The following is a 27,477-nucleotide window of genomic DNA, read 5'->3' as shown; positions in this document are numbered from 1 at the left end:
TTCGTTCCAAAGTTTGTGATAATGTGTTACACAGCATAGAAAACAAACACAGCAGCCTGCAGAGGGCTGGGGATCCAGGGAGGAGACACTCCAGGACGTCTTTCTCAATGAGTTGAGGTACAATTTCCCAAGGTATTCTGGTGACTTTGGCTACATTACAATTCACCCCAAAACTTGCAACAATCATTTATTATCTCTCACCATTTCTGTGGGCCAGGAACTCCAGAGTGGTTTGGCTGGGTGGTTCTGGCTTGGAGTCTCTCATGAGGCTGCAGGGAGGCGGTGGTTGAGGCTGCAGTCATCTGATGGCTTGACTGGGGCTGAAGGATCTGCTTTCAAGTGGCTCATTCATGCAGCTGTTGGCTGGAGGCCTCAGTTCCTCTTTACACAAGCTTCTCTGTGGGGTCGTTGAACTTCCTCGTGAAATGGTGACTGGCTTCCCCCAGAGTACATGAGCTCACAGACTAGATGGATGAGGCGATGCTTTATGGCCAGCGCAGAAGTCATGTGAATCTGCCTGATTCCATGCGGCAGGGGCTCCCAAAGGGCATGAATACCAGAGACAAGATCTCTGGGGCCATTTTGGAGACTGGCCACCATACAAGGGCTGGCAGTGAGGATAGAGGTGGCAGGAGCTTGAAGAGGGCTCTGGAAGGAAGCCTGGGGGCGTTGACAAGGTGGGAGAAGCTCCAAGTATGAGGCCATCCCCAGCTTCCTTCTCGTGGTATTCAGGGCGTGAGCTGGCTGGAGAAAGTCTCGGCTCCCAGTCTGGTTTCTCCACCCAGCTTTGGAGTGTGTCTCATCTCACAGTGACCTCCTCACCCACCACCAGGCAGTGAAGCAGGGCCAGTGGCCTCTGGGACAGGGAGTGGGCCATAGGAAGGAGGAGGAGCAGCTTCCTCCACCACGGAGCCCTCCAAATGGGGCCCTGGACCCTGTGGGCACTGGGCCCTGCAGAAGTGGCACAGGAAGGGAGGGAGACCCACCTGGGCCATGCATCATTGCTGCACAGTCCTTGCTCTTTGCTGCCTCTCAAAGCTTCTGTCTCACCACCTGCTACTGCAGGAGAGCCTAACTGGCTCCCTCAGTTTAGAGCTGGGGAGCTGGGGAATGGGAAGGGATTAAGGTGCGTTGGGGGCTGTGATCAGCCAAGCTTCTATATTGCCGTCTCATGTAAGCCCGGGCTGACCCTGCACTGGGTGCTGTCCACCCGCAGCATCCAGATGAGGAAACCGAGGCTCAGCGGTGGAGCCGCCTGCCCCACGTCCTATGTTGAGTCACATAGGCCTGGAGAAGCTGCTCTGACATCCTTCAGAGGTTCAGATCAAGGTTTCTATACACCGGGCCTCCTTCCATGGGCTGAGCTCAGGCCAGGGGAGGAAAGAGGGAGGGAAATGGACTAGGGACGTCACTGCCCAGCAGGAAGCAGCTTGGACACAGGGCTGAGAGCTGCAAGAGAGCTAGAAACCTCTTGACCCCAGCTCTGATGCTGTGGCCCAAACTGCTGGCGACCGGCCGGCCCTGCATTGATCTGGGGAGAGTCCCAGGCTTCCTGGAACCATCCTGCTGTCTCCCTCGGGCCAACCTGACCTGGCTACAGCAAGGAGGCCCCCACACTTGCAGGATGGGGAAGCCCCCAAGCTGGCTGGACATCCGATCTCTCACTGCCACCTGGAAGGCCCTGGGCTCAGGATTCTGAACAAAACATCCTGCGCTTCCAGGGGAGGGCCCGGCAGGAATGCCGAGGCCAGACGTGAGTAGGAAGACGGCTGTGGACTGAAATTCTGGAGGGAAGGACAGGATGCTCTCCTGGTCAGGCAGCTCGAGCAGACCTGATGTGCCCCATGAGAGGGTTCTGGAAGGCCTGGGGGCCCTATAGAAGGAGATAGGAGGGGACCACAGAAGTCAGAAAAAGCTGAGAACCCTACAGAGCCCGGAGGGTCCCTCTCCTCCCACCAGTGCCCAGCCTGGTCCTCGCTGCCCCTCCCCTGAGCCGGCTGCGTTCCACACGTGTCCTCACCACAGCCCCACGAGGTGGGGGATGTTCCCGCTCCGCAGTTCCAGGCTTGTGAGAGTTGGAGTCGCTGGCCCTGTTCTCCCCTCCTATGAGTAGTCACAGGCCTGGGACCCAATACGACGCCGGACCTCGCTTAAGCACAGGGACAGTTACGAATCCCGCCCTGTAGATGAAGAACATGAGACTCAGGGAGTCCCATCATGTGCCCAGGCGCCCGCCACTGTCCAGTGCCAGGGTTAACATCTCATTGCCGCCAGAAGCGGCAGCCCACGTGTCCACCAGCAGATCAATGGAGAAACGACACCCCTGGGGACCCTGTGCTGAGTGCTGTAAGCCCGGCAGAAAAGAACAAACAGCGTGTGATTCCACTGACCGGAGGTCCCTAGCCGAGTCAGATTCATGGTGACAGAAAGTAGAATGGTAGGGGCAGGGGCTGGGGACAGGGGGAACGGGGCGTCGGTGTTTACTGAGGACAGACATTCGCTCAGGAAGATGAAAGCACTCTGGAGATGGGTCACAGCCATGGGTACACAACATTGTGAAGGTGCTTAATGTCACAGAGCTGTACATTTAAAAGTGGCAAAAATGGGGCTGGGCGCAGTGGCTCTTGCCTGTAATCCCAGCACTTCGGGAGGCTGAGGCAGGTGGATTACAAGGTCAAGAGATGAAGACCATCCTGGCCAATATGGTGAAACCCCATCTCTAATAAAAATACGAAAGTTAGCTGGGTGTGGTGGCATGTGCCTGTGGTCCCAGCTACTCGGGAGGCTGAGGTAGAAGAATCGCTTGAACCCAGGAGGTGGAGGTTGCAGTGAACTGAGATTGCACCACTGCACTCCAGCCTGGTGACAGAACAAAACTCTGTCTCAAAAAACAAACAAACAAAAAAACAACAAAATTAGCCACGTGTGCTGACGAGTGCCTGTAATCCCAGCTACTCGGGAGGCTGAGGCAGGAGAATCTCTTGAACCCCGGAGGCGGAGGTTGCAGTGAGCTGAGATCAGGCCACTGTACTCCAGCCTGGGCAACAACAGCGAAACTTTGTCTCAAAAAAAAAAAAATTAATTAATTAAATAAAAGTGGTAAAAATGGTAGATTTTATGTTACGTATATCTGAGCACAGTAAAAAGAATTAAATAAAAAACCAAGGGAACCCCAGGCATCAACCAGTGTCCACGTGCAGCCACCACAGTGCATGAAGGTGGGTTTTGGGTCCACGCCTTTGCTTCTCGCTGCCCTACAGTCCCTGGGCAGAGGTGTGGGTGTGGGGGGGGGGGATGGCCAATGCAGTAGCACAGGGGATCCCACAGTCTGGGAACCCTGGAGGTGTCCTGACAGAAGCACTATGAGCAGCTGCCCTGGGCCAGGTTGGGGTTAGGGAGCCAGACCCAAACTGCCCATGCCACCCCTCTGGCCCCCCCACCAGACAGGGCCACCCACAGGTTTCCACTCACCCACACATTCTAGGAGACTCGGGCACACTCGGGCCTGTAACCCCTCGTCTCAAGGCAGCCACACACACACGTGCCCACGCCCCACAATGCACACTTGCACACACACAGGCACTCACACGCACACGTCCCTTCCCGCCCAGGTCACCTGAGCTCCCAGGATGGCACAAGAGAGAGGCGGCCCTTGTCCCAGGTACCCAACTCCCCATAACATCACGTCCAAGCCGCACCCACCGCCTCAGCTGCCGCCCTAAGCAGTAGCGCTGTTGATCCCAAACATGGACTCCCTGACACAGGGCAGGCTAGGCCTGGGACCCACCCCAGACGCTGCCTGGAAGTAGCAGACCAAAGAATGCAGTGGGCAGCTTAACAGAGAGACAGACAGAGCCAGCGGGCTGCCAGTAATTCACCCACCCTGCCCTGCCCTCGCCCACTGGCCTGGTCTTGGCCAATAGATGCCCAGTCCCAAACTCCAGCCTCCAGCAGTGCCGGGGACACACAGCTGCTGTAGGTCCCTCAGGTCACCACCCTGCCCCCAGAGACAGCAGGACAGGGAACTGGATCCCAGTCCTCTCTGGGCCTTGCCAGGAAGGGGTATCTTTAGCTTCCCTTCCTGGAAGCCCACTGGCTCCTGTCCATGGTGGCCCAGTGGCACTGCTTGCAGACCCTGGTGCCCTCTTGCATGGATGACCTGGGAAAGGAGCAGCTGCCCTGAAGGGTTTTCTTGGTCAGCTTGTTCCCAACTCTGGCTTGGGACCCCATGCCTAGCCTGGACATGGGACACACCTAGCCTGGACGTGTGCCCCCCTCCCCCTCCTTTTTTTTTTTGAGACGGAGTCTCACTCTTGCTCAGGCTGGAGTGCCGGCAATGACGATGTTTATGGTTGAACTCTGTTTCGTTTCTTGCAGCTGAAATCACAGGGGTGAACTCGCTGGCCTCCCATGCCTCTCACCTCCTGCGGGTGTGCTGCTCCAGGCCTGGAGCTCATGGCCTTCAGGTCTACTGTGAACACTGTGTCCATCCAGCCAGGTGCCTCCCTAACGCCACCTCATCCTCAGCGGCTTCCCAAGCATCCCGGCAGCCAGGGGCAGGCATGCCCTGGGGTTACCCCTTCTTTCTGACGTGTTTCGTGGGTTGCTGGGCGCTCACCGCTTCTCTTCTCGCCTGTCCCCTCCTCCTTCCTGTTCCCCAACACACTGTGAGCCCCTGGGGAGCAGCGAGCACGGTTTCCTCAATCCTTCCCTCATCCCAGTCTCGGGCATCACATGCAGAGCAGGCTACAAGACTCGGCTTAACCCTCTGCCACATGTCTTCTCTGGGCCAGGAAACGAGGCAAGGCCTCCTGCTTCCTTCCTGGCTGGCGGGCTCCCTTCACCTCTTCCGTTCCCGGGTTATTCACTTCTGACTTGAGGCCCCAGGGCCACCGCAGCTCCACAGGAGCCTGTCCTCCCCGCGCCCTGTGGCTGACTCACTCCCGAATCACCTGTTCCACCCCAGGTCCTCTTCCCAGGAGAAGCCCCACCATGGGTGCCGTTTCTCCCAGTCCCGGGCTTTTCTTGCCTCTAGGGGCTCCAAGCCCTTCTCCGGGGGATCTCGCCAGGCCGCTGTTTATGACTCTCTCTGTCCCCACTCTGGGCCTTGGTCTCCACCTCTGGCAAAAAGGGATTCGCCTTCACGCTATCTAAATCCCTTGAATAAGACTGGGGACAGGACATCTTTCAGCCAATGTCATCATGCTGCGGTCTTAACAAGGACCACCCAATGGGCAGGGTTTGGAAAAAGGAGGGGGCGACTGGGGGCGATGGCTCATGCCTGTAATCCCAACACTTTGGGAGGCCAAGGTGGGTGGATCACAAGGTCAAGAGATTGAGATCATCCTGGCCAACACAGTAAAACCCTGTCTCAAATAAAAATACAAAACTTAGCTGGGCGTGGTGGTGAGCGCCTATAATCCCAGCTACTTGGGAGGCTGAGGCAAGAGAATTGTTTGAACCTGGGAGGCGGAGGTTGCAGTGAGCCGAGATCAGGCTACTGAACTCCAGCCTGGGTGACAGAGAGAGACTCTGTCTCACAGTAGAAAAAAAAAAGAAAGAAAAAGACAGTCATTGTTCACATAACAAAACATCCAGGCTGGGCATGGTGGCTCATGCCTGTAATCCCAGCACTTTGGGAGGCCATGGCAGGCAGATCACCTCTGAGGTTGGGAATTCGAGACTAGCCTGGCCAACATGGTGAAACCCAGTCTCTACTAAAAATACAAAAGTTAACCAGGTGTGGTGGCGCATGGCTGTAGTCCCAGCTACTCAGGAGGCTGAGGCAGAAGAATCCCATGAACCCAGGAGGTGGCGGTTGCAGTGAGCTAAGATCGCGCCATTGCACCCTAGCCTGGATGACAAGAGCGAAACTCCATCTCAAAAAATAAAAGAAGTCCAGAGGTTAACATCTTGACAAGGACCCAGGTGTCTTGTCTTCCTGTGTCATCAGTTTAAGGTGAGCAATCATCCTGATTTGCTTAGTATTTTGCCAGTTTTGGTGCTGAAAGTCCTGTATGGAAGGAAATCACACCTGGATTTTTGCTCACCCTAGTATTAAGGCTATTGCTCCTCATGGGCACAAGGTAGCTGCCATAGCTCCGAGCATCACCCCTCACATAACAGTGCAGTGAGCAAATGCAAATGCCCTCCAGAGATCCCCCAGACTACATTTCACTGGCAGACCTGGGTGAGGGTGACACAGCACCCTATACCAATCACTGGCCAAAGAGCAGGGGGTTAGTAGGACTGGCTCTGGCCCGTCTCTATTCATCTGGGGGCTGGGGCTCTGTTAATGAGGATGCAGGGGGAAGGGCTGTTAGGCATGAAGCCCCGCTGGATGAGCCACACTGCAACAGCTCAGCCTTGAGGGCAAGAACATGGAGCAGGACGCAGGCAGGCCCCACTTTGAGTCCCAGCTCTGCGCCCACTGAGCTGTGTGCAAGTATCCTGTGAGCAGGTCCTCCATGAACAGGTTCTTGAAATGGGGGATAAGAGTGGCTGCCAGGCACAGTGGCTCACACCTGTAATCCCAGCGCTTTGGGAGGCCAAGGAGGGCAATAACCTGAGGTAAGGAGTTTGAGACCAGCCCGACCAACATAGAGAAGCCCCGTCTCTACTAAAAATACAAAAATTAGCCGGGCGTAGTGGTGCGTGCCTGTGATCCCAGCTACTCGGGAGGCTGAGGCAAGAGAATCACTTGAACCTGGGAGGTGAGGGGACAGTGAGATGAGTTTGTACCATTGCACTCCAGCCTGGGCAGCAAGAGGGAAATTCTGTCTCAAAAAAAAAGAAGAAGAGTGGCTGCCCATGCAGAGTTTTTGAGAAAGTAAAATGAAATAATGAAGAAAAAGATCTGAGCACAGTGTATGGCAAACACAAAACAAGAGGATGGCTGGTGCTCGTGCAGACTGGCCACGCGTCACGATTTTTATTCAACTCCCAGGACAGTGATGGTCGCACGCAGACCCCTGCTATTGTGCCTCAGTCTCAAGACCAGTCTGGGCAACATGGTGAAACCCTGCCTTTACTAAAAATACAAAAATTAGCTAGGCGTGGTGGTGTGAGCCTGTAATCCCAGCACTTTGGGAGGCTGAGGCAGGTGGATCACGAGGTCAGAAGATTGACCATTCTGGCCAACATGGTGAAACCCTGTCTCTACTGAAATACAAAAAAAAAATTAGCCAGGCACCTGTAGTCCCAGCTACTTGGGAGGCTGAGGCAGGGGAATAGCCTGAACCCAGGAGACAGAGGTTGCAGTGAGCCAAGATCATGCCACTGCACTTCAGCCTAGTGACAGAGCAAGACTTTGTCTCAAAAAAAAAAAAAAAAAGTGACAGATAGCTATAACCTGTACAGCTCTGCTCAGTGGCCCTGGCAGGCTGAGCACCCAGGAAGGAAGAAGAAAGGGACAGAGGCTTGGCGGGGGAAAGGACAGTTTCACTTTCCACAGTACCTATTCTGTAATGCTGCTATTTTTAAAATAATGAGAAAGCGTTTCTTTTTTTTTTTTGAGACGGAGTTTCGCTCTTGTAGCCCAGGCTGGAGTGGTGCAATCTTGGCTCACCACAACCTCTGCCTCCCAGGTTCAAGCGATTCTCCTGCCTCAGCCTCCCAAGTAGCTGTGGTTACAACCATTCACCACCACACCCAACTAATTTTGTATTTTTAGTAGAGACAGGGTTTCACCGTGTTAGCCAGGCTGGTCTCGAACTCCCGACCGCAGGTGATCTGCCCACCTTAAACTCCCAAAATGCTGGGATTACAGGTGTGAACCACCGCACCCAGCCCTGACAAAATACTTTAGGTAATTTACAAACAACAGGAACCGGGCGCGGTGGCTCACACCTGTAATCCCAGCACTTTGGGAAGCCAAGGAGGGTGGATCATGAGGTCAAGATATCGAGACCATCCTGGCCAACATGGTGAAACCCCGTCTCTACTAAAAATACAAAAAATTAGCTGGGCATGGTGGTGCATGTCTGTAATCCCAGCTACTCAGGAGGCTGAGGCAGGAGAATTGCCTGAACCCAGGAGATCGCGCCATTGCACTCCAGCCTGGGTTACAAGAATGAAACTCTGCCTCAAAAAAACAAAAACAAAAACAAAACAAAACAAAACAGAAATGCATCACTCACAGTGCTGGAGGCTGCAGAGTCCACCATGAAGGCACCGGCCGATCTGGTGTCTGGCAAGGACCCCTTCCTTACAAACAGCACCTTCTCGCTCTGTCCTCCCATGGCGGAAGGGAAAACACATTCCCCCAGTCCTCTTTCATAAGGGCACTAATCCCACTTGTGAGGGTGAAGCCCCCATGACTTAACCAGCTCCCAAAAGCCCAGCCTCTTAACACCACCCTATTGGGCATTAGGATCCAGCATGTGAATCTGCAGGACACCAGCATTCAGACCACAGCAGTCACAGGCCATGAAGGCAGCAAGACACAGCCCCAGGGCTGGGGCCTGTGCTCTTCTGTGAACTCCCAGCTCCTGGCATGGAACCTGGAGTGTCCAGGTGCTTGATTGTTTGTTGAATGAATAAACAAGTGAATGAATTTCAGGCTGTCTGATTGAGACCTCAGGATTCAACTCAAGCCAGGCGCAGTGGCTCACACCTGCAATCCCAGCACTTTGGGAGGCCAAGGCGGGTGAATCGCTTGAGGTCAGGATTTCGAGACCAGCATAGACAACATGGTGAAATTCTGTCTCTACTAAAATACAAACATTAGCCAGGTGTGGTGGCAGGTGCCTGTAACCCCAGCTACTTGAGAGGCTGAGGCAGGAGAATTTGCTTGAACCCAGGAGACAGAGGTTGTAGTGAGCTGAGACTGTGCCACTGCACTCCAGCCTGGGTGACAGAGACTCCATCTTAAAAAAAAGACTCCACCCAAGAAGCCAGAGGGAGCCCAAGAGGGAGGTTTCCAGGCTGGCAGAGGTGGGTGTGGGAGGGCAGTGCTTGGGTGGTGCAGCTTGCCGGGTGCTAAGATGACTCTGCTGCCCGGCTCCAGGCCCAGCTCAGAGCCTACCTTCTCCCCAGGTGATAGCACCTCTTGGCCCAGCTCAGAGCCTACCTTCTCCCCAGGTGATAGCGCCTCTTGGCCTCTCCTTTTTCTGTCACTTGATTATTTTAAGGCCTGGGGGAGGTTTTGTGCTTTCCAAGGAAGACTTAGTGACTTGAATTTGAATTGAGCCAAGGCTGGCCACAGTGGCTCATGCGTGTAATCCCAGCACTTTAGGAGGCCGAGGTGGGAGGACTGCTGGAGCCCAGGAGTTTGAGACCAGCATGGACAACACAATAAGACCCTGTCCATAAAAAAAAAAAAAAAAAAAAAATGAGAATTAGCTGGGTGTGGTGGTGTGTGCGTGTAGTCTCAGGTACTTGGGAGGCTGAGGTGGGAGGATTGCTTGAGCCCAGGAGTTTGAGATTAGCCTGGGCAACTTAGTGAGACCTTGGCTCAATAAAATTTTTTTAAAAACAATTAGTCTGGCATGGTGGCATGTACCTGTAATCTAAGGACTTTGAGAGGCTGAGATGGGAGAATTGCTTGAGCCTGGGAGGTTGAGGATGCAGTGAGCCGTGACCGCACCACTGCAATCCAGCCTGGGCGACAGAGTCTTGTCTCAAAAAAAAGAGTCAATATATAAAGTTGTAAAAGTTGTCAGTATTGAAACCTAGCTTTTCTTAGACCTTGCATTCCAAACGCTGACAAATTTTAGCCTTCTCTTTATAAATGTAATTTTAATATGAAAACGTGGACAATCACGTCCACTTGGGGCCTGCTCAATAACTCACACATTTAACACAATGATTACCTTTATGCATCTAACCACACTGACCTTAAATAACACAAGTGCCTCCAGAGCACGGATCTAAAATCACGGCTTTGATGCCGTCGGAGCCTCCGAAGCACCTGGCCAGGCCGCCTACAAATCAGCATGTGGCTTCTTCCAGAACGTAGGCTGCTACTGTAAAGAAACAATCAGATTCATAAAGGCCATGACTCAGGTTCCCCTCATCATCAAAACAACAACAGAGACACAAAGCAGCATTCACTTTGCAGATGTCGCAACACAGGGAGAAGCAACCTCTCCACACATCTTTCTTGGATTTCTTGCAAATGACCGACCGTGCTCTCTCCACCCAGGGGTCACCATCCAGGGCTGCTCAGCACCTAAGATCGGGGGAGGGTGTTCTGGGATTCCCGGCCGGGGTGCAGGGCTGGCCTTAGCTCTGGGATATTCTCCCTGCTTTAAGGCAGGAGACCCCTTCCTGCGGTCAGCGGCTGTGGCCAGGGTAGGAGCAGCACACCGCCATGCCGCACGCCCCCAGGCAGTGCAGCCGCCAGGGTCTGGGGTCCTCACTCTTGGTTTCCCAGCTGCATCCCACCAGCAACCACAATTGGCCTTGGCGTGTACCCTTCGTCCAGACCACAGCTTGCCCCCTCCGGTATTCTGGGGAGTCTGCCCACTCTTCATGGTCACACTCGCCACCTGACTCACTCACCACCATTCACGGCCATTTATTGGCCCTCCAGGTCTTGGGGTGTCCTGGGGACCTCTCACGCCCTTCCCTTGAAACGCAATTACCTGTGTGTGTCTCAGCCCCCTGGAGCGATGGGTTAGGGCCAAGCAGGAGGAGCTTGTGTGGATCTGAAGACCCTCTGCACGAGGGATTCCAGAGATGAGCAAAAAGGAGCAGGCCTGAAGGTCAGGGTTTGGAGCGCGTTTTCCTGGGCAGTGATAGCCCAGAATACCAGGACTTGGGGCATATTGAATTTGAGAATGACTGACCCTCAGGGACACTGCTCTGTCAGAGGAGCACTCACCCAGCCAGGCTCTTCCGCATAGGGAAGGACTCTGTCCTCTGCAGGCTCTCCCTCAGGGTCACAAGACACCCTTGGGCAGGCCCAGGCCATGTGCCTCTAGGTCCCAGTGCAACAGAAAGGGAACTACTTGGCCAGATGCCGTGGCTCACACCTGAATTCCCAGCACTTTGAGAGGCCTAGGTGTGGATCACCTGAGGTCAGGAGTTTGATACCAGCCTGGCCAACACGGTGAAACCCCATCTCTACTAAAAATAAAAAAATTACCTGGGCGTGAAGGATCGTGCCTTCCCTATAATTGCAGCTACTCGGGAAGCTGAGGCAGGAGAATCACCTGAACCCAGGAGGTGGAGGTTGCAGTGAGCTGAGGTTGTGGCTCTGCACTCCAGACTGCAGCCTGCGTGACAGAGCAAGACTCCATGAGAAAGAGAGAGGGGGGGGTGGGGGGGAGAGAGAGAGAAGAGAGAGGAGAGAGAGAGAAGAGAGAGGAGAGAGAGAGAGAAGAGAGAGGAGAGAGAGGAAGAAAGAAAGAGAAAGAAAGGAAGGAAGGGAAGAGAGAGAGAAAAGGAAGGAAGGAAGGAAAGAAAGAAAGGCAAACAATTTAAATCTATTAAAAGGGCCATCTGACCCAAGTTGGGACATGCGTCCTATATCATTAGAACCAAGGAAGTGAGGTAGTCAGATTGGCTTAGACCAATTAAGGCTCATCCCTGAAGTAAAGCAGATGGTGGGGAAGAGGTGACAGAAGTTTCCTGTAAGAGGTGACCTAAATGAGTCCCAGAGTCTAGATTAGAAACCTACAGGATAGGGCCAGGCCTGGTGGCTCACATCTGAAATCCCAGCACTCTGGGAGGCCAAGGTGGGTGGATCACTTGAGCCCCAGAGTTCAAGACCAGCCTGGGCAACATGGCGAAACTTCCTCTCTACAAAAAATACAAGCCGGGCATGGTGGGGCACAGCTGTGGTCCCAGTTAGTTGGGAGGCTGGGGTAGGAGGATCACCTGAGTCCAGGAGGTTGAAGCTGTTGTGAACCGTGATCATGCCACTGCACTCCAGCCTAAGTGACAGTGAGACTCTGTCTCAAAAAAAAAAAAAAAAAAAGCCTGGGGGACAGCTGCAGTGGCCTCAAGCATTGTTTTATGGATGTTTAATAACTGATTGCTGATGAAAGAAGGAAGGAGGCTGGACACAGAGAGGCAGGTACCCAGCCCTCGCTTCTGGGAGCTTGGTAGAGGTGAGCACAGTGCCCAGGGCACCCAGCTAAATCAGGGGCAGGTTCCAGCTTAGGGGGACCCTTCTGAGAGCAGTGGTCCAAGCTCGCTTCTCCCTGGGAGCAAGAACCTGGTCAGAGACAGACTGAAGCAGGAGGTTAGACCACGAGAGGCTGCGGTTTGGACACCAATCTGAGAAGGCGGAGGACATGGAGAGGGGCCCCATGGAGAGGGCAGATGAGGAGGCTGGATTCGGGCTGATCTTGGGAGCTGTTGCCCCCATGTCCCTTTGACATTCACCTTGGCAGACTTTGCAGGCCTGGAGGAGCATTCTCAAAACACAGTGCTCGTGGCCTGAGGGATGCAGCCAGGCTGGGCTGCAGGCCGGTAGATCTGGGGTGAATGAGACCAGCCCCTGTGCACCCTATGCTTAGACCTTGGGGCACTCTTGGGTAGTCTGTAACTGGCAATGGTGTCACCGCACCCAGGGAGAGCCGAGTCGGATCCAGGGTGGACCTTGGGGAGGCATCCACCTAGGCTCCAACTGTGGTCTGTCCACTGGCCAGGACTTTACCTGTTCCCAGAACACCATCTGCCGCAAAGGCCATTCACCCTGGCGGCAGGCAGGGCCAGAGAGCAGGTGCCCAGCCCCAGAGCCAAGAGTGAAGGATGAATGATGCCACCAGGATGTCACACGTCCTCAACTCGGCTGCCTGAAGCACAGATACTGTGGCTCCCCTGAGATGGCCCTTTGACCACAGAGTTCACCATCCCCAAGGAGGTGCTGGGGACCGAGGCATTTGTTCGGTGTCGTGAGAGTTTCTGTTTGCAGATGGGACAGTGCAAGGCCCAGCTGAGGCTCACACAAGTTTGCGTTGGAGCCCCCGCCAGAACTGGGGGTGTGAAGAAGCCCAGAACGCTTCATAGAAGTGAACCCTGGGGGAGAACCCTGGCTCAGGGATCCCCACTAGCAATCCAGAGTGAACAGGGTGTGGGCTGAGAGGGGCCATGGCTATGACTGGGAAGCTTGGAGGGTTTCAACTGTCAGCCTCATTTTAGGAGGAGCAACTGACCTAGAGGCTAGCTGAGCGTGTGCCAGGAGAGGAGCGGCCGCTGTCCAATTTGAGGAAGGTGCCTGGTGATGGGCGTCAGTGGTATGCTGAGCCCGCTCTATCTCCAGGGGCCGTCTCTGCTGCTCTTTAGGTTCCTTCCTTGCTGGGGGCAGATGATGCAGGGGACAAGGCAGGAGTAGAAACTGCAGGACAGGCCGGGCGCGGTGGCTCACACCTGTAATCCCAGAACTTTGGGAGGTCGAGGCGGGTGGATCACCTGAGGTCAGGAGTTTGAGACCAGCCTGACCAACAGAGTGAAAACGTCTCTTAAAAAAATAAATTAATTAAATAAATAAAAAGAAACTGCAGGGCAGCCAGGCACAGTAGCTCATGCCTGTAATTCCTGAACTTTGGGAGGCTGAAGTGGGTGGACCACCTGAGGTCGGGAGTTCAAGACAAGCCTGGCCAACATGGTGAAATCCTGTCTCTACTAAAAAAACAAAAATTAGCCGGGTGTGGTGGTGCACGCCTGTAGTCCCAGCTACTCAGGAGGCTGAGGCAGGGAACTCACTTGAGCCCAGGAGGTGGAGGTTGCAGTGAGCTGAGATTGGGCCACGGCGCTCCAGCTGCAGGGCAGGTCCAGCTGTGATGGTGGCAGGCCCATTGCAAAATGAAGATTCAGGCTCCTTGTTATAAACTGCTTGGAATTTTGAAATGGTGACAGAGACCATTCAACCTAGCACAGGGTGCTCTGAGCATGGGCCCGGTGCGCCTCCATAGTTCACATGCTGGCCCTGCCGCAGGGGAGGAAGGGAAGCACAGGGAGGGGGCATCTTATCTTTCTAATTCACATCTTAGGCGCACACCCAGGACATACAAAGGCCCTGTGGCCGCACGCCAAGGCTCCTGATGAGGCCCTGGAATTGGCCTCCCTCTGCATGTGGTGTCAGTTAAACCTCTAAATAACCAGAGAAATAGGTAGGTGTTGTGAGTCTCATCTTACAGAAGAGAAAATGGGGCTCAGGGAGGTGGAGGGACTTGCCAGAGGTCACTCAGCAGGCAGGCGACAGAGCTGGAACCCAGAGCCAGCCCACCAGGCCCCACAGGCTGGCTTGGGCACACAGGCCACGCCACAAGGCGGCTGCTTGTCCCAGGAGGCAGGGCTCCTTAGTGCTGTGGAGCCCAGGTCCCAGCTCCGGAAGTGACTCCACCTCCCTGAGCCTCAGGTTTCTTCCTCTGTAAAGTGGGTGTTGGATTCACAGGCCCTCCTTTGATACAACTGTTTCTCATAATATACACGGGATGCAAAGAACAGTGGCAGGAACAGAAAAGGCCCAATAACGTCTCCATGGATGCCACCACAGCCTCGTAGCTATATTCCTGCCCATGCGGCCCCCCGCTTCACCTCCCAGCCTTCAGGTCTTCCCCACCTTGGCAAGCCAGGCCACCTGGCAGGATGGGCAGGGCTCAGGCCACTGCCCACGCCCACACGGACATGCCCAGAAAGGACATACACACACACACACACACACACACACACTCACTCATACTCACACACAATACACAAAACACTCATACAACATATACAAAACACATACAACACACACACTCACACACTACACACACTCACATGCATTCACACTGAAACACACACAACACACACACTTGCACTCACAACACACACAACACAGCCACTCACAATACACAGTATCACACGTGCACACACACATTTTTACACTTACATTCACACAACACACTCACACTAGCACTCACACACACAACACATATTCATGCCCCTTAGCCAGGTGTCTTCAACCAAGTGCGAGGCTGCGAAGGTCTCCCTCTAGCGGCCCAGAAGCAGAAGTTGCTCACTAAGGCCTGACTTAACTCACAGGAGAAAGCCGCGGGGACGCTTCTGCCCTGGGCTGCAGCTGGATCCTAAGCGGTCCCTGATCCTGGCCAGGCACAGCAGCTCACAGCTGTAATCCCAGGACTTTGAGAGGCCGAGGCTGGTGGATCACCTGAGGTCAGGAGTTCAAGACCAGCCTGGCCAACATGGTGAAACCCCGCCTCTACTAAAAAATACAAAAATTAGCCAGGTGTGGTGACAGGCACCTGTAATCCCAGCTACTCTGGAGGCTGAGGCAGGAGAATCACTTGAACCCAGGAGGCAGAGATTGCAGTGAGCTGAGATCTCCCCATTGCACTCCAACAAGAGTGAAACTGTCTCAAAAAAAAAGTCCCTGGTCCCGGCTGCGCCTAGACACCTGCCTCCTGTCCCTTCGCTCATCTGAGCAGCAGAACTGAATACTTGCCAGCAGCAGCCCAGCCCAAAGGCTGGAATCAGAGCAGCACCCCATGTCCGGGACCCCGAGGAAGCCCCAAGGCTTTCAGGGAGCCAAACAGGCCACCGTCCGGCCTGGCACTGCCCAGGGCTCCCCCCACGAACAGAGCTGGCTGAAGGCTGATGAGTAGGAGAAGCCTTGCAGCCATCAATCTCAGGCACGAGGGGAGAAGCAGGTGGCCCGGGAAGAAGGAAGTAGTGCGCAGGCAGGGGCTCTGTGCCTTCACACAGGGCGGGGGCAGGATCTGGCTGGAGAGGTGAGGCACACACAGGCAGGACTGCAGTAATGAGTGAGGGAATGAGTGCACAAACAAACAGCTGTGCCTGTTTTTTTTTTTTTTTTTTTGAGACAGAGTCTCATTCTATCTCTCAGTCTGGAGTGCAGTGCGTGATCTCAGCTCACTGCAACCTCCACCTCCCTCATTCAAATGATTCTCCTGCCTCAGCCTCCAGAGTAGCTGGGACTACAGGCATGCACAACTATGCCTGGTTAATTTTTGTATTTTTAGTAGCAATGGGGTTTCACCATGTCGGCCAGGCTGGCCTCGAACTCCTGACCTCAAGTGATCTGCCACCCCAACCTCCCAAAGTGCTGGGATTACCAGCGTGAGCCACTGTGCCTGGCCAGATTTGCCATTTTTGTATCACAAGAGTGCCCCTTGTACCTCTTTATCATAGATGTGGAGGTGGCTTGGTCTCTACTGGAGAGAAGCCAGAGAACCTATACTTTTAAAAGTGGCTCAGACAGACCAGGCACAGTGGCTCACGCCTGCAATACCAGCTCTTCGGGAGGCTGAGACAGGGGGATTGCTTGAGCCCAGAAATTCAAGACCAGCCTGGGCAGCACAGAAAAACCTGTCTCTACGAAATATTTTTGAAACTTAGCTGGGGCATGGTGATACATACCTGTAGTCCTAGCTAGTTGGGAGGCTGAGCGGGGAGGATCACTTGAGCCCTGGAGGTTGAGACTGCAGTAAGCCAAAATCCTGCCACTGCACTCCAGCTTAGGCAACAGAGTGAGACCCTGTCTAAAAAAAAAAAAAGGAGTTAGATAGTTCTGAGATCAGGCAAGTCTGGAAGCTTCCTGGCTCCTTGTGGCATCCCGGGTACCTGGAAGCTGCCTATGCAAGCAGTGTTCCACATTCCAAGGCATGGGGGGCCCAGTCACCCTCTGGGGTACAGCAAACTAAGGGGCAGGAGAGGGGACTCAAGGGGACCCCAGGACTATGGTGTTGGAGGAAACTGCCCCAAGCACTGGTGACCTCAACCAATCCCGTGCTCTCCTGGTCTCTGGTCCCACTCAGAAGATATGCCCTGTCCAGGGGCAACGGCAGCGTGAAGACCAGGGCGGGTCCCTGCAGCCCCAGCAGCCATGTATCCTGGACAGCCCGTGTCACCCCTGACGCTTGGTTGCACAATGCGAATGTACTGCCACTGAATTGAAACACGTAAAAATGGCTCAAGTGGCAAATTTTATGTTACGTGTATCTTACCACAGCTTTTTTTTTTTTTTTTGAGACAGTGTCAGTCTGCCACCCAGGCTAGAGTGCAGTGGTGCGATTTCAGCTCACCGCAACCTCTGCCTCCTGGGTTCTAGCTATTCTCCTGCCTCAGCCTTCTGAGCAGCTGGGACTACAGGCATGCACTATCACGCCTGGCTAATTTTGGTATTTTTAGTAGAGACGGGGTTGCACCATGTCAGCCAGGCTGGCCTCAAACTCCTGACCTCAGGTGCCACCTGCCTCAGCCTCCCAAAGTGCTGGGATTACAGGCGTGAGCCACTGCGCCTGGCCTATTTTATCACAGTTTTTTCGAGACAGAGTCTCACTCTGTCACCCAGGCTGGAGGGCAGTGGCACCATCTTGGCTCACTGCAACCTCTGCTTCCTGGGCTTAAACGATTATCCTACCTCAGCCCCCCGAGTAGCTGGACTATGGGCGTGCGCCACTACACCAGGCTAATTTTTGTATTTTTAGTAGAAATGGGGTTTTGAAATGTTGCTCAGGCAGGTCTCAAACTCCCAAGCTCAAGTGATCCACCCTCCTTTGCCTCACAAAGTACTGGGATTGCAGGTGTGAGCCACCACGCCTAGCCCCACAATTTTTTTAAGAGAAAAAAGCTGACAAGGAGCCCACACACTTTGGGCCCTTTGGGTGACGCAGACACCAAGTGGAATAACTCACTGTCCACGTATGGTTCCTAGGACTGTTATTTCTGGCTGTATCATGGCTTCTGCCTCAGTTTCCCCATTCATAAATTGGGGATGATACACGCAGAGGCACCTCCACAGCAGCCTGGTGAATGGCGGGGCAGAGGCTCCACCCTGGCAGCCTCCCTGCTCTCTGCCTGGCCTCCTCTCCAGGGCTGCTGGCTGCTCTCTGCCTGGCCTCCTCCTCTCCAGGGCTGCTGCCACACCTCTGTCTCTTGCAGGTGGCTCTCTTGAGATTGCCTAATAGGCCCTATGGCCCATCTGGATTTTAGGGTTATGTCACTTTTCATTTCATGATGAAGAAAGGGGGCAGTACAAATAACCCAAGGAAAGGAGAAGCCAGTGGGATTTTGTTAGATTTTCCCAGCTGCCTGTTCCAAACAGTCTCTAGAGACAGCAGCTGAAAGCCCAGGGGAGGCTGGGGTAGGGGCAGAGGGAGCAGAAGCGTGTTTTCTTCCTTTTTTCATTTTAGCAGCTTTGAGAGCATTCACACACCATACAATTCACCCATTAAAAGTGTACACTTGGCCGGGCACAGTGGCTCACGCCTGTAATCCCAACACTTTGGGAGGCCGAGGTGGGCAAATCACCTGAGGTCAGGAGTTTGAGATCAGCCTGCCCAACATGCAGAAACCCCGTCTCTACTAAAAATACAAAATTAGCTGGGCGTGGTGGCGCATACCTGTAATCCCAGCTACTCAGGAGGCTGAGGCGGGAGAACCGCTTGAACCCAGGAGGTGGAGGTTGCGGTGAGCAAAGATCGTGCCATTGCACTCCAGCCTGGGCAGCAAAAGCAAAACTCCATCTCAAAAAACAAAACAAAATAAAACTGTACACTCAGCAGCTTCTGGTACATTCACAGAATTGTGCAACCATCACTGTAGCCAATTGCAGAACATTTTCATCATCTCCAAAGTGCCCATGAGGCCAGGCATGGTGGCTCACACCTCTAATCCCAGCACTTTGGGAGGCTGACTCAAGAGAATCACCTGAGGTCAGGAGTTTGAGACCAACCTCACCAACATGGTGAAGCCCCATTTCTGCTAAAAAAAAAAAAATACAAAATTAGCCAGGTATGGTGGAGCATACCTGTAATCCCAGCTACTTGGGAGGCTGAGGCGGAGAATCGCTTGATCCCAGGAGATGGAGGTTGCAGTGAGCCAAGATTGCAATACTGCACTCTAGCCTGGGTGACAGAGCGAGATTCTGTCTCAAAAAAAAGAATCCATGAGCAGTCACTCTATTCCCCTATCCCTCCCCCAGCCACTGGCAACTACTCATCTACCTTCTGTCTATGGAAATTGACCTTTTCTGGATATTTTTAATGCTGTTTTTGTTTTTTGAGACAGGGTCTCACTCTGTTGCCTAGGCTGGAGTGTAACAGCATCATCACAGCTCACTGCAGCCTCAACCGCCTGGGCTCAAGGGATCCTCCTGCCTCAGCCTCCCAAGTAGCCAGGACTACAAGTTCACACCACCATGTCTGCCTAATTTTAAAATTATTTGTAGAGATGGGGATCTTGCTGTGTTGCCCAGGCTGGTCTCAAACTCCTGGGCTCAAGTGACCCTCCCACCTCGGCCTCCCAAAGTGCTGGGATAACAGGCGTGAGCCACTGTGCCCTGCCTTTTTCTGGCTATTTAACTTCAATGGGATCATACAGTATATGGATCAAAAGTATACATCTTTTGTGTCTGGCTTCTTTATTTTTTCTTGTGATAGTCTCGCTCTGTTGCCCAGGCTGGAGTGCAATGGCACGATCTTGTCTCACCTGCAACCTCAGCCTCCTCAGTAAGTAGCTGGGATTATAGGTGTGCACCACCACACCCGGCTAATTTTTGTATTTTTAGTAGAGACAGGGTTTCGCTTGGTCTCAACTCCTGACCTCCTGATCTGCCCACCTTGGCCTCCCAAAGTGCTGGGATTACAGGCGTGAGCCACCATGCCTGGCTGTATCTGGCTTCTTTCACGGAGCAGGATGTTTCCAAGGCTCATTGAGTTGCAGTGTGTATGAGGACTGCATTTCTCTTGACGGCTGAGCAGTGTTCTGCAGTGTGGACACCACACATTGTGTCCCGCGTCTGTCCACTCATCAGGTGACGGACAAGCCTGTGATCTCTGAGCTGGGCTGACTTGGGCTCTGGAATGTGAAATAACTACTCTCTGGGAGGCCTGCGAAGAAGTTGCTTCATCCTTTTGAAGTCTGCCCAGCAGCCCTAATTGCTGGACGGGGCTCCCCAGCTGTTGGTCTCATCAGAAGAGCGATGGAGATTTCACTTATTCCGAGAAGCACGTTTTGTGTGTTTACAGGCATTCTGTTATTGTGTTTATTATTTACGGTCAGTTTTAGCGGCATAAAATTGCCACCGTATTGTCGGGACTAAATTGTATTTCCGTGGTTTTAACACACAAACAAAAATCATAATCATATTAGGAGCTGAATATTGTCATAATTCTGTAGGATATAAATTTTGCTGCAACAACTATAAAATACCAAGAACACACTGCAGCAGGATTATTAGGAATAAACGTTACTGCTGCTTCCAAAACACAATCACTCAGTCCATTGGCAGCTGCAAAGAGACCTCACACTGATGAGTGTCAATGTGCTGTGTGAGCAACTCTGAAACACCCGCAATTCTCAGCAACTGAAGTGGGATGACTGCGAATCCATTTCATGTCTCCAATGAAGACACAGATGAAATGAATGATTCCCTTTGTAGTTACATTTTCCATCGTCTTGCCAGCAAGAATTTTTCACTGCTGCAATTGTAAAACTATAAAGTGCAAAAAGCAGCAGCCATTTCAGCCCCAGCAAAGACGAAATTATAAAAATGCAGCTTTATCTCGGAGAAATGCATGGTTAGGGCAGGAAAATCTTCCTGTAGATGTGAATTTGGAGGGCCGGGCATGGTGGCTCATGCCCATAATCCCAGCACTTTGGGAGGCCAAGGCACATGGATCACCTGAGTCAGGAGTTCAAGACCAGCCCGACCAACATGGTGAAACCCCATCTCTACTGAAAATACAAAAATTAGGCAGGTGTGATGGCACATAGGAGCTACTCAGGAGGCTGAGGCAGGAGAATCACTTGAACCCAAGAGGCAGAGGTTGCAGTGAGCCAGGATAGCACCAATGCTCTCCAGCCTGGGCAATGAGAACGAAACTCTGTCTCAATAAAAAAAAAAAAGGCCGGGTGCGGTGGCTCAAGCCTGCAATCACAGCACTTTGGGAGGCCAAGGCGGGTGGATCACGAGGTCAAGAGATCAAGACCATCCTGGTCAACATGGTGAAATCCCATCTCTACTAAAAATACAAAAAATTAGCTGGGCATGGTGGTAAGTGCCTGTAATCCCAGCTACTCAGGAGGTTGAGGCAGGAGAATTGCCTGAACCCAGAAAATGGAGGCTGCAGTGAGCCAAGATTGCACCATTGCACACCAGCCTGGGTAACAAGAGTGAAACTCCGTCTCAAAAAAATAATAAAAAAAGAAGTGAATTTGGAAGAGAGTGGGACTAGGCTTGCCAGATAAAATACAGGATGCTCAGTGAAATTTGAATTTCAGAGAAACAACAAATACATTTATTTATTTATTTAAAGAGACGGGGTTTCACTACGTTGCCCAGGCTGGAGTGCAGTGGCTATTTATAGGCGCGATCCCCACTACTGATCAGCACAGTTTTGACCTGCTCCATTTCTGACCTGGGCTGGTTCACCCCTCCTTAGGTAACCTGGTGGTCCCCCGCTCCCAGGAGGTCACCATATTGATGCCGAACTTAGTGTGGACACCTGATCGGCATAGTGCACTACACAGAACTCCTGGGCTCAAGCAATCCTCCCACCTCAGCTTCCTGAGTAGCTGGGACTACAGGCACATGCCACCATGCCTGGCACATTTAAAAAAAATTTTGAGGCACAGTCTCACCCTGTCACCCAGGCCCCAGTGCAACCTTGGCTCACTGCAACCTTCACCTCCTGGGTTCAAGTGATTCTCCTGCCTCAGCCCTCCAGTAACTGGGATTACAGGTGCACACCACCACACCTGGCTAAGTTTTGTATTAGTAGAGATGGATTTTTGCCATGTTGGCAAGGCTAGTCTCGAACTCCTGACCTCAAGTGATCCATCCACCTCAGCCTCCCAAAGTGCTGGGATTACAGGCACAGAATGAGGCTGTTCTCCGACTTCCCTTAGCCACCTAAAACTAGACCTGCCAGGAGGAACACAACTGCCTTCCCTGAAATGCTATTTAAAAGTCACATAGCCGGGCGTGGTGGCTCAAGCCTGTAATCACAGCACTTTGGGAGGCCGAGACGGGTGGATCATGAGGTCAAGAGATCGAGACCATCTTGGTCAACATGGTGAAACCCGGTCTCTACTAAAAATACAAAAAATTAGCTGGGCATGGTGGCACGTGCCTGTAATCCCAGTTACTCAGGAGGCTGAGGCAGGAGAATTGCCTGAATCCAGGAGGCGGAGGTTGCGGTGAGCCAAGATCGCGCCATTGCACTCCAGCCTGGGTTACAAGAGCGAAACTCCGTCTCAAAAAAATAAATAAATAAGAGTCACATCACAAAGCAAGAGGCCGAAATGAAACCCCACACCTAGAGCCCAGACAAACGTCCTCCCAAACCACTGTGTGTTCTTCCACCCCATTCAATTCCCAAAGAGAAGTATTCACCAACCATCATCTGGGCAAGGGCCATTCATTTCATTTTCCCCCCCAAAATCACTGACTATGCCTCAAATTGCCACGTTCCCCACCAGCTCTTCCCCCACAGAGAAGGGCGTGGAGTTTCTGGACCCCTCTGGATTGCTGGGTAATCACTGTCTGGGACTCCTGTGCGATGAAATTGCAGTCCATTTTGTGAGCCTTTTCTCCTAGGAATCTGCCTTTTGTCCACTGGTTTTCATAGAAGCTTCAGAGGCAAAGGGAAGCTCTTCCTAACCCAGAATCAAACCACCTCTCAGCCCTTCCACTGCCACCCCTGGCCACAGCCCCTGGCATGTCCTGCCCAAGGGACTTGGTTCTGCTCCGTGCTCTGCCTGCTCCCACCGCAACCTCCCTAGGGCAATTGGGTGACGCTGCAGGGCCCCCTCCCACAACATGGCCCCTGCACAGCCCATACTCTTCCCAAGGCCCAGAGCTCCCTGGGTTTCTGGAACACACACCACCGGTGCATCCTTTGGGTTTCACTCCAGCGGCTCCGTGTCCCCTCTAACGCCTCTGCTTCCTTGCTTTCCCTGACTTGTCAGGGTTAGGGACAGAGCTGTGCTGCCTCAGAAACTCCCTCCACGCAGGCTGACCCCACCCCCTCTGATTGCTCTGCAGCTGCATTCCTGAACCCCTACCTAGACGCCACATCAAGGCTGCCAGACAAGCTACAATTAAGCAAAGCCTGATTACAGCTATGGGGCAGCTGGAAGGAGGACAGGGAAAACATGTTGGTTATCCTACTTGTGAATTCCTTTTTGACACATATCTGTAAAACATCCTGACTTGTGTCTTTTTTTTAAAAGACTGCCACCACAAACGTCACAGGGCAATGTATTGTTGGTCTGTTACCTGAAACTCCCTTATGCTCCTCTCACCCCATTAAAAACCCATGTCTTGTAAGCTCGGAGCAGCCCGGCAGGTTAATGAAACTTGCTTGCCTGACTTTGGGTCTATTCTCCTTTCTCTGGCTACCCTTACGGTCACCTGTATTTTTTCTCTCTCCCCGCTGGAGCTGGAGCCTTCCAAGTCAGGCATTTCATCTGCTGGGATATCCCGAGACCCCGGAACATGCCTGGCTCATAACAGACACTGAACAAGTATTTGCCAAATAAGTGAACAAATGAGAGACTGAAGGTGCAAGCTTGCTTCCACAGCCATTTTAGACGGCGCGTGTGTCTGTCCTCGCCCTTCTGGGGTGGAGAGAAGTGCCACTGATTTGCTTCAGTCATTCCTCGGGTGGTGCGCCCTCTCTTTGACTATGGCTTACCTGACTTGCACCTTCTTCTTCACGCCCCGAGGCCCGGCCTGGAGTCCAGCCTGCCGTAGGCGCCACTGCTGTTGCTGCTGATGACCAGAGGGCTTGAGTGGTCTCACCTGGAGAGAGTGACTGGTTGGAGTGGGGCCTCGTTTGCATGTGCTTTGCATAGTACTGTGTGTAACCTCTTACAAGCCACACTGAACAGGGAAGGTGGGGTGCAGAGAGGACTGGCCCTGGGCCCCTGAGAGCTGACCCTGCAACAGATGTCCTGGGGGTTGGGTCTCCTTGGGGACCGGCTCCACCTGGTGCCAGTCTCCCCAGGCCAGGTTGAGGGTACATGTCTGAGCACAGTGGGGGTGGGGGTAGAGGCTTCGCTCCCCTGGGAAAGGGAGGCCCTCTGCCAAGTCCCAGGAGCCTGCCCAAAGACCCTCCGCAGTTCAGTCCCTGGCTCCCTGCACTGAAGAGGCTGGGGTTGGGGGCAAGTGTCACCCACACCTCAGAGTGAGCCCTAGATCTGGGGAGAGAGAAGATGGGGAGGAGGGAAAGGGGGACCAGCTCAGAGGACAGTCCTGCCCACTCTGCCATGTCCCAGGTTTCAGACACGGGCTGAGAAATGAGAACCATGCTCCCTGAGTATGTCATAGAACTCGGGGTCAGTTTCCAGTTCGGTGACCCTGCTGGGCCACCTGGTGTTGCAGGTCAGCTGAGGTCTTTAGGCCTGGTGAGGAAAGTGACTGCGCCGGTGGCCAGGCTGGGTGGGAGGGGTAGGAGCAGGCTGAGCGAGGCAGGCGACTGGGCAACCCTGGCTGGAGCCACCACTGGCCTCTGCTTCTCCTCCCAGCAACTGTGACCGGTCAGGTGAGTGAGCCTGGCTCTCCTTTCCCTTCCAGGGGAGGAGTCAGCCTGGGAGTGACTGGGAGAGGATGGGGGAGAGGGGGGTTCTGGGGGAGAGGAGAGGGGAAGGGAGGGGACTAAGGAGCTGACCTGAGAACAGAAGACAATGGAGGGGACCTGCAGTCTTCAGGCACAGCTGGCACCTGGGGGAAGCCTCCTCCTCCCACCCCCCAACTCCCCCACCTCCCCACCCCCACTTGTTACTGGAAACAAGGAGAACCTCCCAGGTCCCAGCAGAGCTGCTGCTGGTAAGTCCCTTCCCCAGTGGCCCCTCCACCCCTCCACAGGCCCAGCTGTGCCAGCCCCAGGCTGGGCCCCACCCCCAGCTCCTGCTCTAGGTGGTCTCCTGTGGCCTGAGGCCTCGGGCTGGGCAAGAATAGGCACCCAGAGGCTCTGCACCTGTCTCCAGGCCTCCCAGCTGCCTGTGGTGGGACAGGGGTGCCAGTGAAAGGAGTTCGCCACAATCAACCCCGGTTTATAGGAATCAGGGCCCCAGGACCCAGGCTCATGGGCCTCCAGGGGAGCAGGTGGGAGGCCCTGCCCAGCTTGCCTCCATCTGATCCCGGACCTGAGGTCACATACACCTGGCTGGAAGTGACTTACCTGTGACCCTCAGTGTCCTTACCTGTAAGAGGCAACAATAATCCCTCTTCTGCCAGTGGCTAAGAAAGGTGGAAAAGCAGTGTAAAAGCAGCTGGTCCCAGCCCTGTGAGCGCCGGCCTGGACCCCTCGGGCGGGCTCCCCTCAGACCGTCTCTGCCCATGATCCAAGGAGACCATTTCAGAAAGGTCAACCGGCATGCTGGCTCAGGTCGTCAAGCAGGCGTTAGCTCAGCCACAGCCAGCCGACTGGTGGGCAGGGGCGGGCGGCCCCTCTCAGAAGGAGAAAGCCACATTTTTAGGTGCCATGGCAGCCCTTTTGGGCAACAAGCTTCCCCCCCCCGCAGCTTTTTTTTTTTTTTTTTTGAAACAGAGTGTCAGTCTGTCACCCAGGCTGGAGTGCAATGGAATAATCTAGGCTCACTGCAACCTCCGACTCCCGGATTCAATCGATTCTCCTGCCTCAGCCTCCCGAGTAGATGGGATTATGCCCACCAACACGCCAGGCTGATTTTTGTGATTTTAGTAGAGATAGATGGGGTTTTGCCATGTTGGCCAGGCTGGTCTCGAACTCCTGACCTCAGATGATCTGCCCGACTTGGCCTCCCAAAGTGCTGAGATTACAGGCATGAGCCAGCGTGCCCAGCCCTCATTTAAAAAAAAAAAAGGAAAAGAAAAAAACTTTTTTTTCTTCCTCAGGTATGTCTTAGTAGTGTGAAAATGGAAAAAAAAACAAAAACAAACCTTTAAGTTTAGGGGCACAAGTGCAGGTTTGTTATGCAGGTAAACCCGTGACATTGGGGTTTGTTGTGCAGATTTCACCACCCAGGTCCTAGCCTGGTACCCACTATTCTTCCGGATCCTCTTCCTCTTCCCACCCTCCACCCTCTGACAGGCCCCAGTATCAGCTGGTCCCCTCTAAGCAGATTCTTAGAAATATCAACTGAGACTGAGTGCAGTAGCTCACACCTGTAATCCCAGCACTTTGGGAGGCCGAGGCGGGTGGATCGCCTGAAGTTAGGGGTTCAAGCTCAGCCTGGCCAACACGGTGAAACTCCGTCTCTACTAAAAATACAAAAATTAGCTAGGCATGGTGGCACCTGTAATCCCAACTACTCAGGAGGCTGAGGCAGGAGAATCGCTTGAACCTGGGAGGAGGAAGTTGCAGTGAGCCGAGATCTCGTCACTGCACTCCAGCCTGGGCGAAGAAACAAGACTCCATCTCAAAAAAGAAAAAAAAGAAATATCAACTGAAGGGAAAAAAACAAAAAGGAGGGAGGGAGGAAGAGAGGGAAGAAAGGAAGGAAGGGAGGCAGGAAGGAAGCAAGGGAGGAGGGGCAGAGGAAGGAAGGAAGGGGATGGGAGTGAGAGCAGGAAGGAGAGAAAGGAGGGAAGACTGGGAGGCATAGGAACTCCCTGTGGGGTTGCGGCCCTGTCACTCCCTCTGCTCCCTCCCAGTCCTTGCTGGTGTTCCAAGTGAGCGTAGCCCCTCCAGGCCTCACTGTTCTCCTGGGTTGCCCTCCCCCAACACCTGCTTAACTGCTTAACTCAGATGTCGCCTCCTCCAGGAAGTCTCCCTTCCCAGCTCACTCCTTTCCTACCTGGAGTTTCTCCATTTAACTGTGGTTGATAGAATAAAGGCCCCTGAAACTCACCTTCCATGGCCAAAGGGACCATGCAGTGGTGACAAAGGCTGAGGAGCTTGATGGGAGATGGTCCTGGACCGTCCCTTGGGCGCAGTGTGATCACAGGATGCTTAGGAGGATGGAGGAAGACAGGAGAGCTGGTGGCAGAGGGGAGGCAGGGGAAGCAGGGCTTGGGGGGGCAGCAGCTGGAAGAGGCCTGGAAGCCACAGGGAGAGGCCATCAGCCAAGGAGCTCAGCCACCTCGAGACCAGAAACAGCAACGAAGACACCCCCAGAGCTGCCAGAAGGAATCAGCCCGACTGACACCTGGACTTCGGAGCAGTGAGAGAGACCCTGTTGGACTTCTGACCTCCAGAGCCCTTCCATGATAAAAGTGTCCTCTCCAGGCCATTAGGTTGTGGTCATTTGTTTCAGTGGCTCTGGACATGAATCCTGTAATTCTCCCCAGGACACTGTGTCCCATCCATTTGTCTATTGCCAGACACTGCCTCCTCCCTAGAATCCAAACTCTGGAGGACCTGGCCTCTGGTTTGCTCACTCTGTGTCCCTGATCCTCAGAACCAGCCCGACACTAAACAGCACTTTGTGAATATTTGTGAAAATAAGGGGTGGCACCTGTGGCACCTGCTGTCTTGTCAGCGGCCGGTGGGTCCAGCCAGGGACCTGTTCCTTCTACCCAAGGAAGGCTCCAACTCAACTCCAGGCCGCCCACTGCAGGGCCCCTGGGGA

General features: G+C 53.6%; 1 long non-coding RNA gene across 1 annotated transcript; it reads right to left on the bottom strand.

Moving 5' to 3' along the window:
- Nucleotides 1-27,354, bottom strand: LOC103793402 (uncharacterized). Its single transcript, XR_013536048.1, has 6 exons — nt 23,619-27,354; nt 16,336-16,457; nt 13,107-13,248; nt 9,837-11,219; nt 2,021-2,180; nt 1-1,873 (listed from the first exon to the last, which is right to left on the bottom strand). It is a non-coding gene; the product is annotated as an uncharacterized LOC103793402 (long non-coding RNA).
- Nucleotides 27,355-27,477: the final 123 nt, after the last annotated feature.

This window comes from Callithrix jacchus, chromosome 5 (assembly GCF_049354715.1).
Source record: "Callithrix jacchus isolate 240 chromosome 5, calJac240_pri, whole genome shotgun sequence".
Taxonomy (NCBI): domain Eukaryota; kingdom Metazoa; phylum Chordata; class Mammalia; order Primates; family Cebidae; genus Callithrix; species Callithrix jacchus.
The sequence above is the reverse complement of the archived record's forward strand: the minus strand, read 5'-3'. Positions and strand labels throughout refer to the sequence as shown.